General features: G+C 48.9%; 1 non-coding gene across 1 annotated transcript; it reads right to left on the reverse strand.

The window, feature by feature from the left end:
- Positions 1-273: 273 nt before the first annotated feature.
- LOC126004822 (U1 spliceosomal RNA) lies at positions 274-436 on the reverse strand. Its single transcript, XR_007494068.1, has one exon. It is a non-coding gene; the product is annotated as a U1 spliceosomal RNA (small nuclear RNA).
- Positions 437-10221: the final 9785 nt, after the last annotated feature.

Below are 10221 nucleotides of genomic sequence, written 5' to 3' on the forward strand. Positions count from 1 at the left end.
TCTTTGTCCCTGCACTCCCTTCTTCAGCCAAGCTCAGATTTTCCAGCTCTGTGGGCTATACTCATTTTTTGGCCACAATGCTTAGGGCTAACTTCTGGATCTGTGCTCAGAGATCATTCCTGGCAGTGCTTGGAGGACCTCATGGGGTATGAGGGATTGACCTGGGTTTAACTGAGTGTGATGCACGTATCTTACTTGATGACTCCTTCTCTGGCCTCACTGCTCTCTTTGATCATTTGTTTCACCTTGCCCTGGCCTTTTTTTTCTTCTTTTCATGGGAGAGCGCAAACGCAGTCCCCCACTACCACAAATTATGCAGTCGAGTTTCCTACATTTGGGGAAATCACAGGGGCAGCACACCCATAGTGCAATGGGTGACCCTCGCCCTGGGGAAACCACCTTTGTGATCATGGTATCTCCCCTGCCAGGTTAGTATGCCCTGGCCTTTTTTTATCCCACATATACATTCTTTGTCTTTCCCTCTCCTGACTTACCTCACTTAGCCTGATTCTCTTCAGATCCATCCTTGTGGTGGTGAACTGCATGACTTTCTGCTTCCATGTAGCCGAGTAGAATTCTATGGTGTGTCTAGATAAAATTTCCTATATCCATATATCTCTTCTTGGACACTGGGGTTGTTTCTAGATTTGGGCTATTATAAATTGTGCTGCCATGAATAGCTCTTCTGGGCCTCATGGAAGCTCAATGCTCAGGTTTTTGGGATGTGTCCATGTTATTTCTTGAAGTTGAAACAAAAATCTACTCCTTGGAGCAGTGGATGAGGGTTTCTCCACCTCAGCACTTGTCAGCAGGTATTAGATATTGTGTAAGCAGCATTTTCTGGAACTAGAATGGCACCTGCCATTCTGAGAGCCTTCATCTATGTCCATAATTGTCTGTTACCAATTTCCAGGAGAAGTCAGAAGCAGAAAACGCAGTTGGAGAATGGTGTTACTGGCATAAAGTCATGGTGTGTGAGTGTATGAGCTTCATTAAACAGGAACCTACATCTGTTTCTGGGGACCCGAGTGCCCAGGGCAGATCTAAGTGGACAATGTCCCTTATGAATTGGGCTGGCTGGGGGACACTGTTGACATATGGAAAGGGTCATATCAGATTCTGAGCCATATTCTGAGCCAGTAGGCCTCCATCTGAGGCTTGGACAAATGGCCCTTCTGTGTTGGAATGCCTCATATCTCTTCCTGCATCTTGGCGACTTTCTCTTCTATGCTGGAGAATGATCCAACCATTATTTTATGACTTTCTCTGAGTCTGTTGTTTTATTTGTACTCCTGTAACTAAAAGTAAGGTAGGTGATGCTTGGCAGTACAACAACAATGACTTAATCACCAAACTGAAGTGAAACATGTTTTGCTTGTGGGACATCAGGAGCTTTGTAGGGAACATCCAATGCTCAAAGGGAATAGGAACTAAGGCAGGAGAACTTCAATATGAGGCTTCCTGTTGGGGTAATTGTAGAGAGGGACACTAGGAAAATAGGGGCGGAGAGCACTACCTGCCACAGAAAAAGCTGGGGTAAGGGAAATTGGGGACACTGGTGCAGGGATTGGTGTTGGAACCATGTATGCCTGTATTCATAGCATTTTCTCAGCTCTATAAGTCAAGTAAACAATGCTTAATCCTGATTTGCTATCCAGAGACGCACCAATTGCTGGGTGGAGAATTGTGCTCGAACCTTCATCCTCAGCGTGGACTTGCTGCTCTTCTGGGTACTACAGGAAGGTGGGGAATGCTTCTGGTTGTAACATAAATCCCCACATTGTAAAATAATCCTATGCACCATTATTTCTGACCCCAGGCAGATGGGTCTGAAGAAGTAGGGTAGCAGTGAAGGATTAATAAACCAAGCCAGTCAGGAGAGAGTCATGGAGTCAGTGGCTTCTCTCTTGTGGTATTTCTGTGTGCCAAAACCAGACTGCCTTTTCTTTATTCCCAGTACAAAATTCACGAGGGCAGAAGAGGGTAGAGTAAGATTCAGGTGGACTTTTACATATCAAAGGGCTCTAGAGACTTAAAGAAAAAAGAAAGATGGGGAACACCTTTGTCTTGGGTTAATAGCTGGGTGTCATCTTACAGCCAACTGAAGTGATGGATCCAGGGAAAGAGTGAAGCATTGGAATGACATATGAGACTGGGTGGGGAGACCTGTCTGTGTTGTTAAGTGAGTCACTGTCCATATAGACATGGCTCCCCATGCTACAGCCCCCAATTCTCTCTGCTGCCCTCACTCAACATTGACTGCTGTCAAAGCTGTAAAGGGTCATTGTGGCCACATGGAGGCATGGAGCGGGCATGCACAGCATCACACTATCCTGCAGGGCATGGCATCAGGATGGAGACCCAGAGAGCTTGGGTTCAGCTTCCACCTTGGTGCTCCTTGGTTTGGCTTGGTGCTCCTTGGCTCACTGCCTGAAATGTCAGAGAGCCGCAAGCTGCTTCTGTAGCTCATCCAGGTCTGAGAGGGCCAGAGATTGGTAGGGAGAGCAAAGAAGGCAGAGACAGACAGGTGCTTGGGTCATCCTGGTGAATGCTCGGGGAGCAGATGGGTGTTTGCGCTGGTCCATGGGTAGTGGGATGGGGTGGCCACACTGTGGGCCTGAGGAAGGGATTGAGATGTGACAGATGGTATCCTGGTGGTACCTGATCAAGGAATGAGGATATGTGTAGGGTGGTGTTCAGGTGATGCCAAGGAAGGAATGTGGTATAAAGGATGGTTTCCAGGTGATGCCGAGGAAGGGACACAGTGTGAGGGATGGGCCCAAGAGGGAGCTGTCCATGGGTGGAGACCCGCATTTCTGTGAAAAGACACAGCATCTTCTCTGTAGCCCCACCTGTTGCTTGTTCTGTGGGGCCCTGCTCTGTCTCGATATGAGCTGGTGTTTTGGGGCCGGGGCATCATTAGCCTGGGTCTCTGACATGGCTCTGTGAGCAGTGCTCCTCTCTGCAGCTTGGCGCCCAGTGGACCACGTGGGTCTTCCGTGCAGGTGTCACCCTAGTGCACAGCCCATTCCACCTTGCCAGGGAACTTGCTGCTTCTTCAAATAAGCTGAGCGAGAGGGTGGGGATTTGGCTACAGCCTGTCTGGCTGGAGCAGACTAAATAAACACCGTGGCCGGCAGACAGACCAGCTTGGGGCCGGCTGCCATTCACTCCCCTTCCCCGGCAGCTGTGCTGAGTCCTTAACTCTTTCATGCTTTTGCTTCTTGAGCACTTGTGGCTCAAGCTGGGAGCTGCAGTGGGGAATAAGGTCCCTGGAGCCTGGATCCTGCTGCACCAAGCACTCATGACTTACAACACTCTCAAAACGTTTCTCCAACTTCTGACATGTCCTTTTCATTTGTACCGTAGGCCTGGTAGCCTTTGCTCTGGGTCATGTAAAGCAGCAGGAGAGGTGAATTGGCATTATTAGAAGCATCACTGTCAGTGCAGGGCCCTGTACTATAGGCATGGGGCATTCCTGTGAGAACTTGCAAGTCACAGGGAAGCACCTTAGTCAGCCCCGAAGTATAAATCAAAGTCTCTTGAGAGCCTGGGCAGTGTTTGGCGGTTGACATTGTGCAGAATTCTGGAAGCCTCTACATAACCAGGAGGGACAGCTAGGAGAGGTGGATGGGTGTGAAACAGTGCACAGCGGGTGAGACTGGCAAGGGCATGTGGCAGTGGGTGTAGCATTTGGCTCCCAGAGATGCCTATGTCACCCAGACTGAGGGTAGAGTAAGGATGGGGGATGAGGGAGGACAAAGGAGCCCAAGTCAGAGGGGGTGATTTCTTTGATCTTCTGGGGAGAACAAGAATCTTGTGGAGGATGAAGGCTAGTGTGGCTGGACAGATGGCACAGGCCTCTCCCAGGAATCCTGGCTTTATTTGGAGGGCAGGGTCGGATTAAGAAAGCAGCAGCCAACACTTAGGGATCCTTAACACATGCTTGGCTCTAATGGCACATCTGAAAAGTTTTATTTCAAGGAACTCTTCATATAATTCTTTGATAACTACAGTATTATAATTCCCATTTATGGATAAATGAAACCAGGTTTAGAAAATAGTACATTTTCTATTTAATATTTTGAGCCACTTCTGTAGTTTCCAAACAAGACATATTACCACCCGTTCTCCCATGCTCACCTATCCACCCATCAATTCATCCCCAACATCTATTCATCCCACTCATCCATTCATCCCTACCCATCTATTCATTTTCAGTCATCCATCCATCCATCCATCTATTCATTCATCAATATACCCATTTACCTACCCATTTATTTATTCACCCATCCATCCACCCATCCTTCCATAACTTATTCATCCATTCACCTACTGATCCATCCATATATCCATATATCTGTCCATCAATCTATCTTATTGTCCTTCCATCCATACATATAGGATTTATCTAGCACTCTTGAATATGAGCTAGCTACTAAGTTATAGGGCAGGGGTCCTCAAACTACAGCCTGTGGGTCACATGTGGCCCACAGAGGACAGAGCCAGCCAGGTTTATGCCACTGCTGCCTGTCCTGCTTAACAGTGGACTTGTCCCTGGCCTGCAGTATGCATGTGTGAGATGTGTGCCTCACTCTCCAACTCCCTCTTTCTGTCTCTTGACTTTTCCTATAAGTCTTGGGCAGGGATCCTCAAACTATGGCCTGTGAGCTACTATTGCTCAAGTTTTTTTTAAACTATGATCTGGGTCTGGCTCTCCAATAGGCCCATTTATTTATTTATTTGTTTATTTTTTGAGGATCTGTTTAAAAAGTTTGAGAATTTAGAAAAGTTTTACATTCTGGTTGCTATCTGATTCTGATGGGGAAGAAACTCTAGGAACAGTTGATAAAGCCAGTTGGTAGATATTTGACTTAGATATTTGCAAAACAAGAAAATCTACAATTCTACAGATGGTCTCAAAAATTTCTTTCATCATCACAGAACCTTTTTCAGTCTAGAAACAGCATGAAAGAGTAACTCCTTCCAACTTAGGGCTTACCCAGCCATGAGGTGTAAAATTGGGATCATGAAACATGGTTGTATTAGACCAGCTATTCATACAGCCATCTCTCAGGTTGTTTCTAGCAGCACAGTAACTTGAGGGCAGCATTTTTTTTTTTTTGCTCATCAGCAATATGGGAACACATATGCAGTTCTCATGTGCACCACAGGTATGTGCCCTCACTTCCCTGGGCTGTGCCAGTGCTGGGAGCAGTCTAACTGCCAGTCTAGTTCACCTTTAACCTTTCCAATCAGGTATAGGATGCTCTGGTGTGTCCACTTCTCCAGGAGAGCCTGGTCAGGTGCCAGAATCTGATGAGCTGGCCTTGGTCCCAAAGGCACAGCTGAGATATATTCCAGGCATGGAACAAGTGTGCAGAGTCTGGCACAGAGATGAGGTTTTTTTGGGGGGGAGGGGGTTTGGGACACACCTAGTGGCACTAAGGAGTTACTCCTGGCTTTGCACTCAGAAATTACTCCTGGCAGTCCTCCAGAAACCATATAGGATGCCGTGAATCAAACCCGAGTTGGCTGCATGCAAGGAAAATGCCCTCCCCGTTGTGCTACTGCTCTGGCTCTGGCAACAAGTTCTGGGCACAGGAAAGCAGCAGCTTAAGGCGTGTTCAGGGGTTGGGGTAACATGAGGGCAGGTTCCTGATTTAGTGAGCCTCTGTTAGACGGTGCTGAGGCTACAGGGCTGCTTGTACAGGTGTAGGGTGCCCCAGGACTCACGACACTCCACTAGAGATAGAAAACTGAGAAGGGACTCAGGAGCAAATGGCCCCTGACTCTCTCCGCCTTGTTCTTCCACCACCAGGAAGGAGATGCTTGATGCAGAGGGTGATAAGGTGGACTCAGCCTTCGCTGTCACCACAAAGCTGATGCTCATAGTCATGCGTGTTCCACAAGCCAACCAGGCATGTGCCTCCACTGCACTGCAGGGTGACACAAAGCATGGCTGGGAGGCTGCCAAGTTTTCCTGTTGTCCATGTGATGTGTTTAACTCAAACCTGTCTGCACATGGACACGGGTATGCCAACTAGATCATAACTTGTTTTATAGGAAAAGAGATCATTTATTTTGTTTTTGTTTTGGGGCCATTTTCAGGGATTACTCCTAGCTCTGCAATCAGGAATCACTTCTGGCAGGGTCAGGGGTACATCTGGGATGCCAGGGATAGAACCTGGGTAGGCCATGTGCAAGACAAATGTCCTACCCACTGTTCTATGGCTCAGACCCCAAGATAATTTATTCTAAAGGAACTGGGGTTCATACTTTGCAGTAATCTGTTCAACATCCCCCTCTAATTAACCCTGATTCTAGAAGATTCACTGACTGCTCTCTTTCTCTGGACATCTGAAGTGCTCAGAGGACCACTTGGATCCATTACCGATTAGAGAAGAGGGTCATTTCTTGTCAGTCCTAGTGTGAGGGTGGAGTTGGTGCTAGGAACGAACTCTTACTGCTGATTTCTGAAAGGCAGAGGGCTACTGGTGAAAAGCTCGAGAGGAATGAAGTTTGCTAATAGCCTCTTGCAGAACACGGGCCTCTTTCCTTCCCAACCACCCTCTGGGATGCCCAGTGGCTCTCTGTACCTCACACCACACTTAGAAATGCTCTGAGTCTCCACACCTGCAAATGCTGGTTTTTGGCTTGAAATGGCAATTGTAATGTTTCCTGGCTGGTGTGGTTCTGTGAAAAATGCACAGCCTGTGGTCTCCCCACTCCTCATCTCTGATGGTTCTCACTGCACATATCTGACTTAGCTGGGGTGACAGACTAAAAGGGAACCTATGAGAAGCACTTTGGAAAGGGTAGGATGTGTGTGTGTGTGTGTGTGTGTGTGTGTGTGTGTGTGTGTGTGTGTATGTGTGTGGCTGCTTGAAGGTAGGCGGGACCTTCCTGATGCCTCTGGTTGAAGATGAAACAAATCATCTGAGCTGACGGCAGTAGAGGTTTGGAGCAGGCAACCCAAAACAAGAATAGAAAGTCTTTTTAGGATGCTTCATTCTTCCAGATTTAGTTGGAAGTGTTCCTCCATGTTAGTGCTGCTAGATGCTGACTTTCCTGTTTGTGCTGATTTGAGCTCACCTATTTCCTGCCCCTTCCCAGTGAACCCTTAAAGGGAAATCCATCCTTTCCAGAGACTCTTGGAGAGATTGTGGCCCCGCCTGCTGGCTGTCATGGGGCTGAGCTCAGTAGTTCAATTCCATGCTTGGGAGATGCTCAGAGACTTGGCTGTGCTGTGAGTTTGGAAAGATGTCGAGTGCCCCGAAGACAGAGGGCACGTCCCTGCATGGGGAACCCCAGAAATCAGTGGGATCAGGTAGCACAGACCCTGGGGAGCAAATAAGGGTGCCCCCTGTTTTAGAAGGGCTTTAAGGAGAGTATGTTGCTTAGAGGAGAGCACAGGCAGCCTGGAATGGTTCTTGGAGAGAAAAATCTCACTGGCGCGGAGGCATATCCAGACGCAGGTCCGAAGGTCTCCTGCAGCTCTGCTAAAGGAAGCAAAAATGCAGCCCAGATTCCTGTGTGTAAAAGGGGGGAAAAAGCCACGTAAGCAAGAATAAGAAGCAATTATTGCCGCTCTGTGTTCTGTGAAAAGAACTCTCCCCTCTGGGAGAACAATAAAAAGTTATTTGCCCTGTATCAAATTCAGGAGCACTTAGGGCACAGTCGCTTGGCAGAGGTGTTGGGCCTGCGCACCCCCGGCTCTGTGGGGGCTCCAGGCAGACAATGGGCATCTGTGCAAGGAGGGCTGGCCCTATCAGCCTTCTGCACTCCGGTCATGATTTGGGCTTTTACTCAGCACAGCCCAGTGTTCTGAGGCCCTCGAAGCTGCTGGAGAGCCATGAGGAGTGAGGCCAGTCTGACATTCTGGAGTAAAGACACGAGTTCGGAGAATGCAGTTCAGCTGGTATAGCTATGGTGCCACCAAGTCTGACACATACCAGTGCATCTAATGTGAATTGCTTTGGCCCACAGGACTGAGGTTTTGTTCCCATGGCCAGCTTGTTCAAAAGGGTGGGCAGAGCTGAGGGCACAGATGCCTGAGGAGTATAAGAGAGATGAGGTGTCTTAGAGGCCACGAAGGCAGGTGCAGAAACAGGGCATCGGAGAAGGCTGAGATGGTGACTACAGAGAGATGGGCTGCCTAAGAAGGCCAGAAAGGAAGGCTCAGAGAGTGGCTCAGGGCTGGTGGGCAGATGAGAATGGTTCTGCTGCTCAGGATGCAGCTAACACCTGCATCCTCAACCACACCTGGTCCCAGCTTCGAGGTGCAAAAGGAGCAGGAGGGAGGGAGGGGCCTATAGCCCTACAGAAAGTCTGTTGATTCGGAGTGACCCCTGTGCAGGCTTCGCACGGGCCATAGGAGGAAGTGGCACAGGTCACGAGAGGACATGGCTCAGCACGGCTCTCTCCAGAATCCTCTGGAGGCCCCATTGTCCTCTAGTAAATTGAACTGAGTCCCTCTGTGGCTTGTGCTGCTCCTCCCATGCTCTGTGCTTTGTTGAGGCTACTTTGAGGTCACTCCTCAGTGGTGCCTTGACCATGGCAAAGTGAGCATCATGTAGGGAGATTTGCTTCCCAGCCGGATCCCTGAGACCATCCCCTAATGATGGTAGGCCCAGGCCCAAGTGCTGCATTCTTCTCTGCATAGGGCTCACATCTGAATCAACAGCTCTGTCATGCAGTATTTCCTCAACACGTATGGGCCATAGTTGCCGGACCTTGCAGAAAGGTCTCTTCTTGGCAATTCTTCATACCTCAACCAAGCCACTCTATTTGCAGCCTGTGCTAAGGTGATTTACTGTCCTGGCTCAATCTGCACAGACAAACTCGCGAACAGATCAGCAAAGCATCTTCTCAGGCCGATTCCTATGTAGTGCCCACTGGGAGCACTAGATGGCGCAGGAGAGGCATGAAAGGCAGAGGGGTAGCTACCCCTCTGGGCCCCTCTAGAAGGAATCTTCAGGGTTAAAAAGAGCGGCATTTTAATCTAGTTTATGTGTTCTTTCCAGCTAACACTGCTGCTGTGCTCAGTTTTCAGAACTGGGTGATATAAGGGAAGTCTTCTTTGTGGTTTGAAAGCAAGGCCTTAACGTTTTGGTTGGGTCCTGTCTCTCCCCATTAAAGTCAGTCGCGAGAACAGAGTCCCCCATGCACCCAGACAGGGATGGGACTGCTACCTTAGTGCTTCTGTCCTCGCTCTGATGGGTGTCTTCGGACCGTCTCATATGCAATGTCTGTAAACAAGCAGTAACGCATGAGGGCGAGTTTGCACGCGAGGCGTGTCGTCTTTGGTATGTGGCCGCCTAGATGGAGGACGGGCTCACACGTGTCTCAAAGAAAGCAGCTAAACTTAGAAATATGCTTCAGGATTTTTCTTCATTGCTAGAAGAAATATGAGCACTCCAGGAAGTTGTGTGTGTGTGTGTGTGTGTGTGTGTGTGTGTGTGTGTTGCGTAGTTTATTCACCCTTTTAAGAGGAACACTGGATCTTAGTGGGAAAGACCATCAGACTGGTAGTAAAACTGAGACACACAGCTTGCCCTGAGGTTAGCCAGAGTGTCGCAGGCCCTGTACTGACTATCTCACCCATGCACTGGTGCCTGTCTCCTGTCGAGGGGCCATGCCCACCTTGATGAAAGCAGTTTCTCAGTCCTGGTGGAAGGGGCAGGCTCTGGCAGTGCTGCTAGGCTTCTGTCTGAGGGGCGCATGTAGTGTCAGAGAATAATCAACTCTCCCTTTTTGCTTTCTTAGCCTCTTAAGTCATGTTCAAGGGGTCTGGATTCTCTGTCCTCCTGGTTCAATACCAGGCCTGAGGACATGGTGCTACTCAGGCCCTGGAATACCTGAAGTTATGCAAGCCACCTAGCAGTATTGGAGGTGTCCAGGTCTGCACCCCATGATGCTCAGGGCCATGCAGTGCAATATGTACCATGTTCTGAGCCCGACTCTCACCTGAAACAACAGGTTGATTTTAGAAAGCTCTGGACACAAACAGATAACAGGAAACCGAGGGAATAGCTTCCTTGGCATCTTCCCCAAGCTTCTTGAGGGCTGAGTTCCTGGGACAGAAGGTGGTTTTCTGAGGGGAAGGCAAACAATGCAGCCCTTGAAGGGTTGTGTGGAAGGTGAGAGCTGCTGCAGGTAAACACATGCACCTGTGATGGAGCAGGGCCCAGACCAGTCTTGGCAGACAGTCCATCTCCC

The sequence above is a fragment of the Suncus etruscus genome, chromosome 3 (genome assembly GCF_024139225.1).
Source record: "Suncus etruscus isolate mSunEtr1 chromosome 3, mSunEtr1.pri.cur, whole genome shotgun sequence".
Taxonomy (NCBI): domain Eukaryota; kingdom Metazoa; phylum Chordata; class Mammalia; order Eulipotyphla; family Soricidae; genus Suncus; species Suncus etruscus.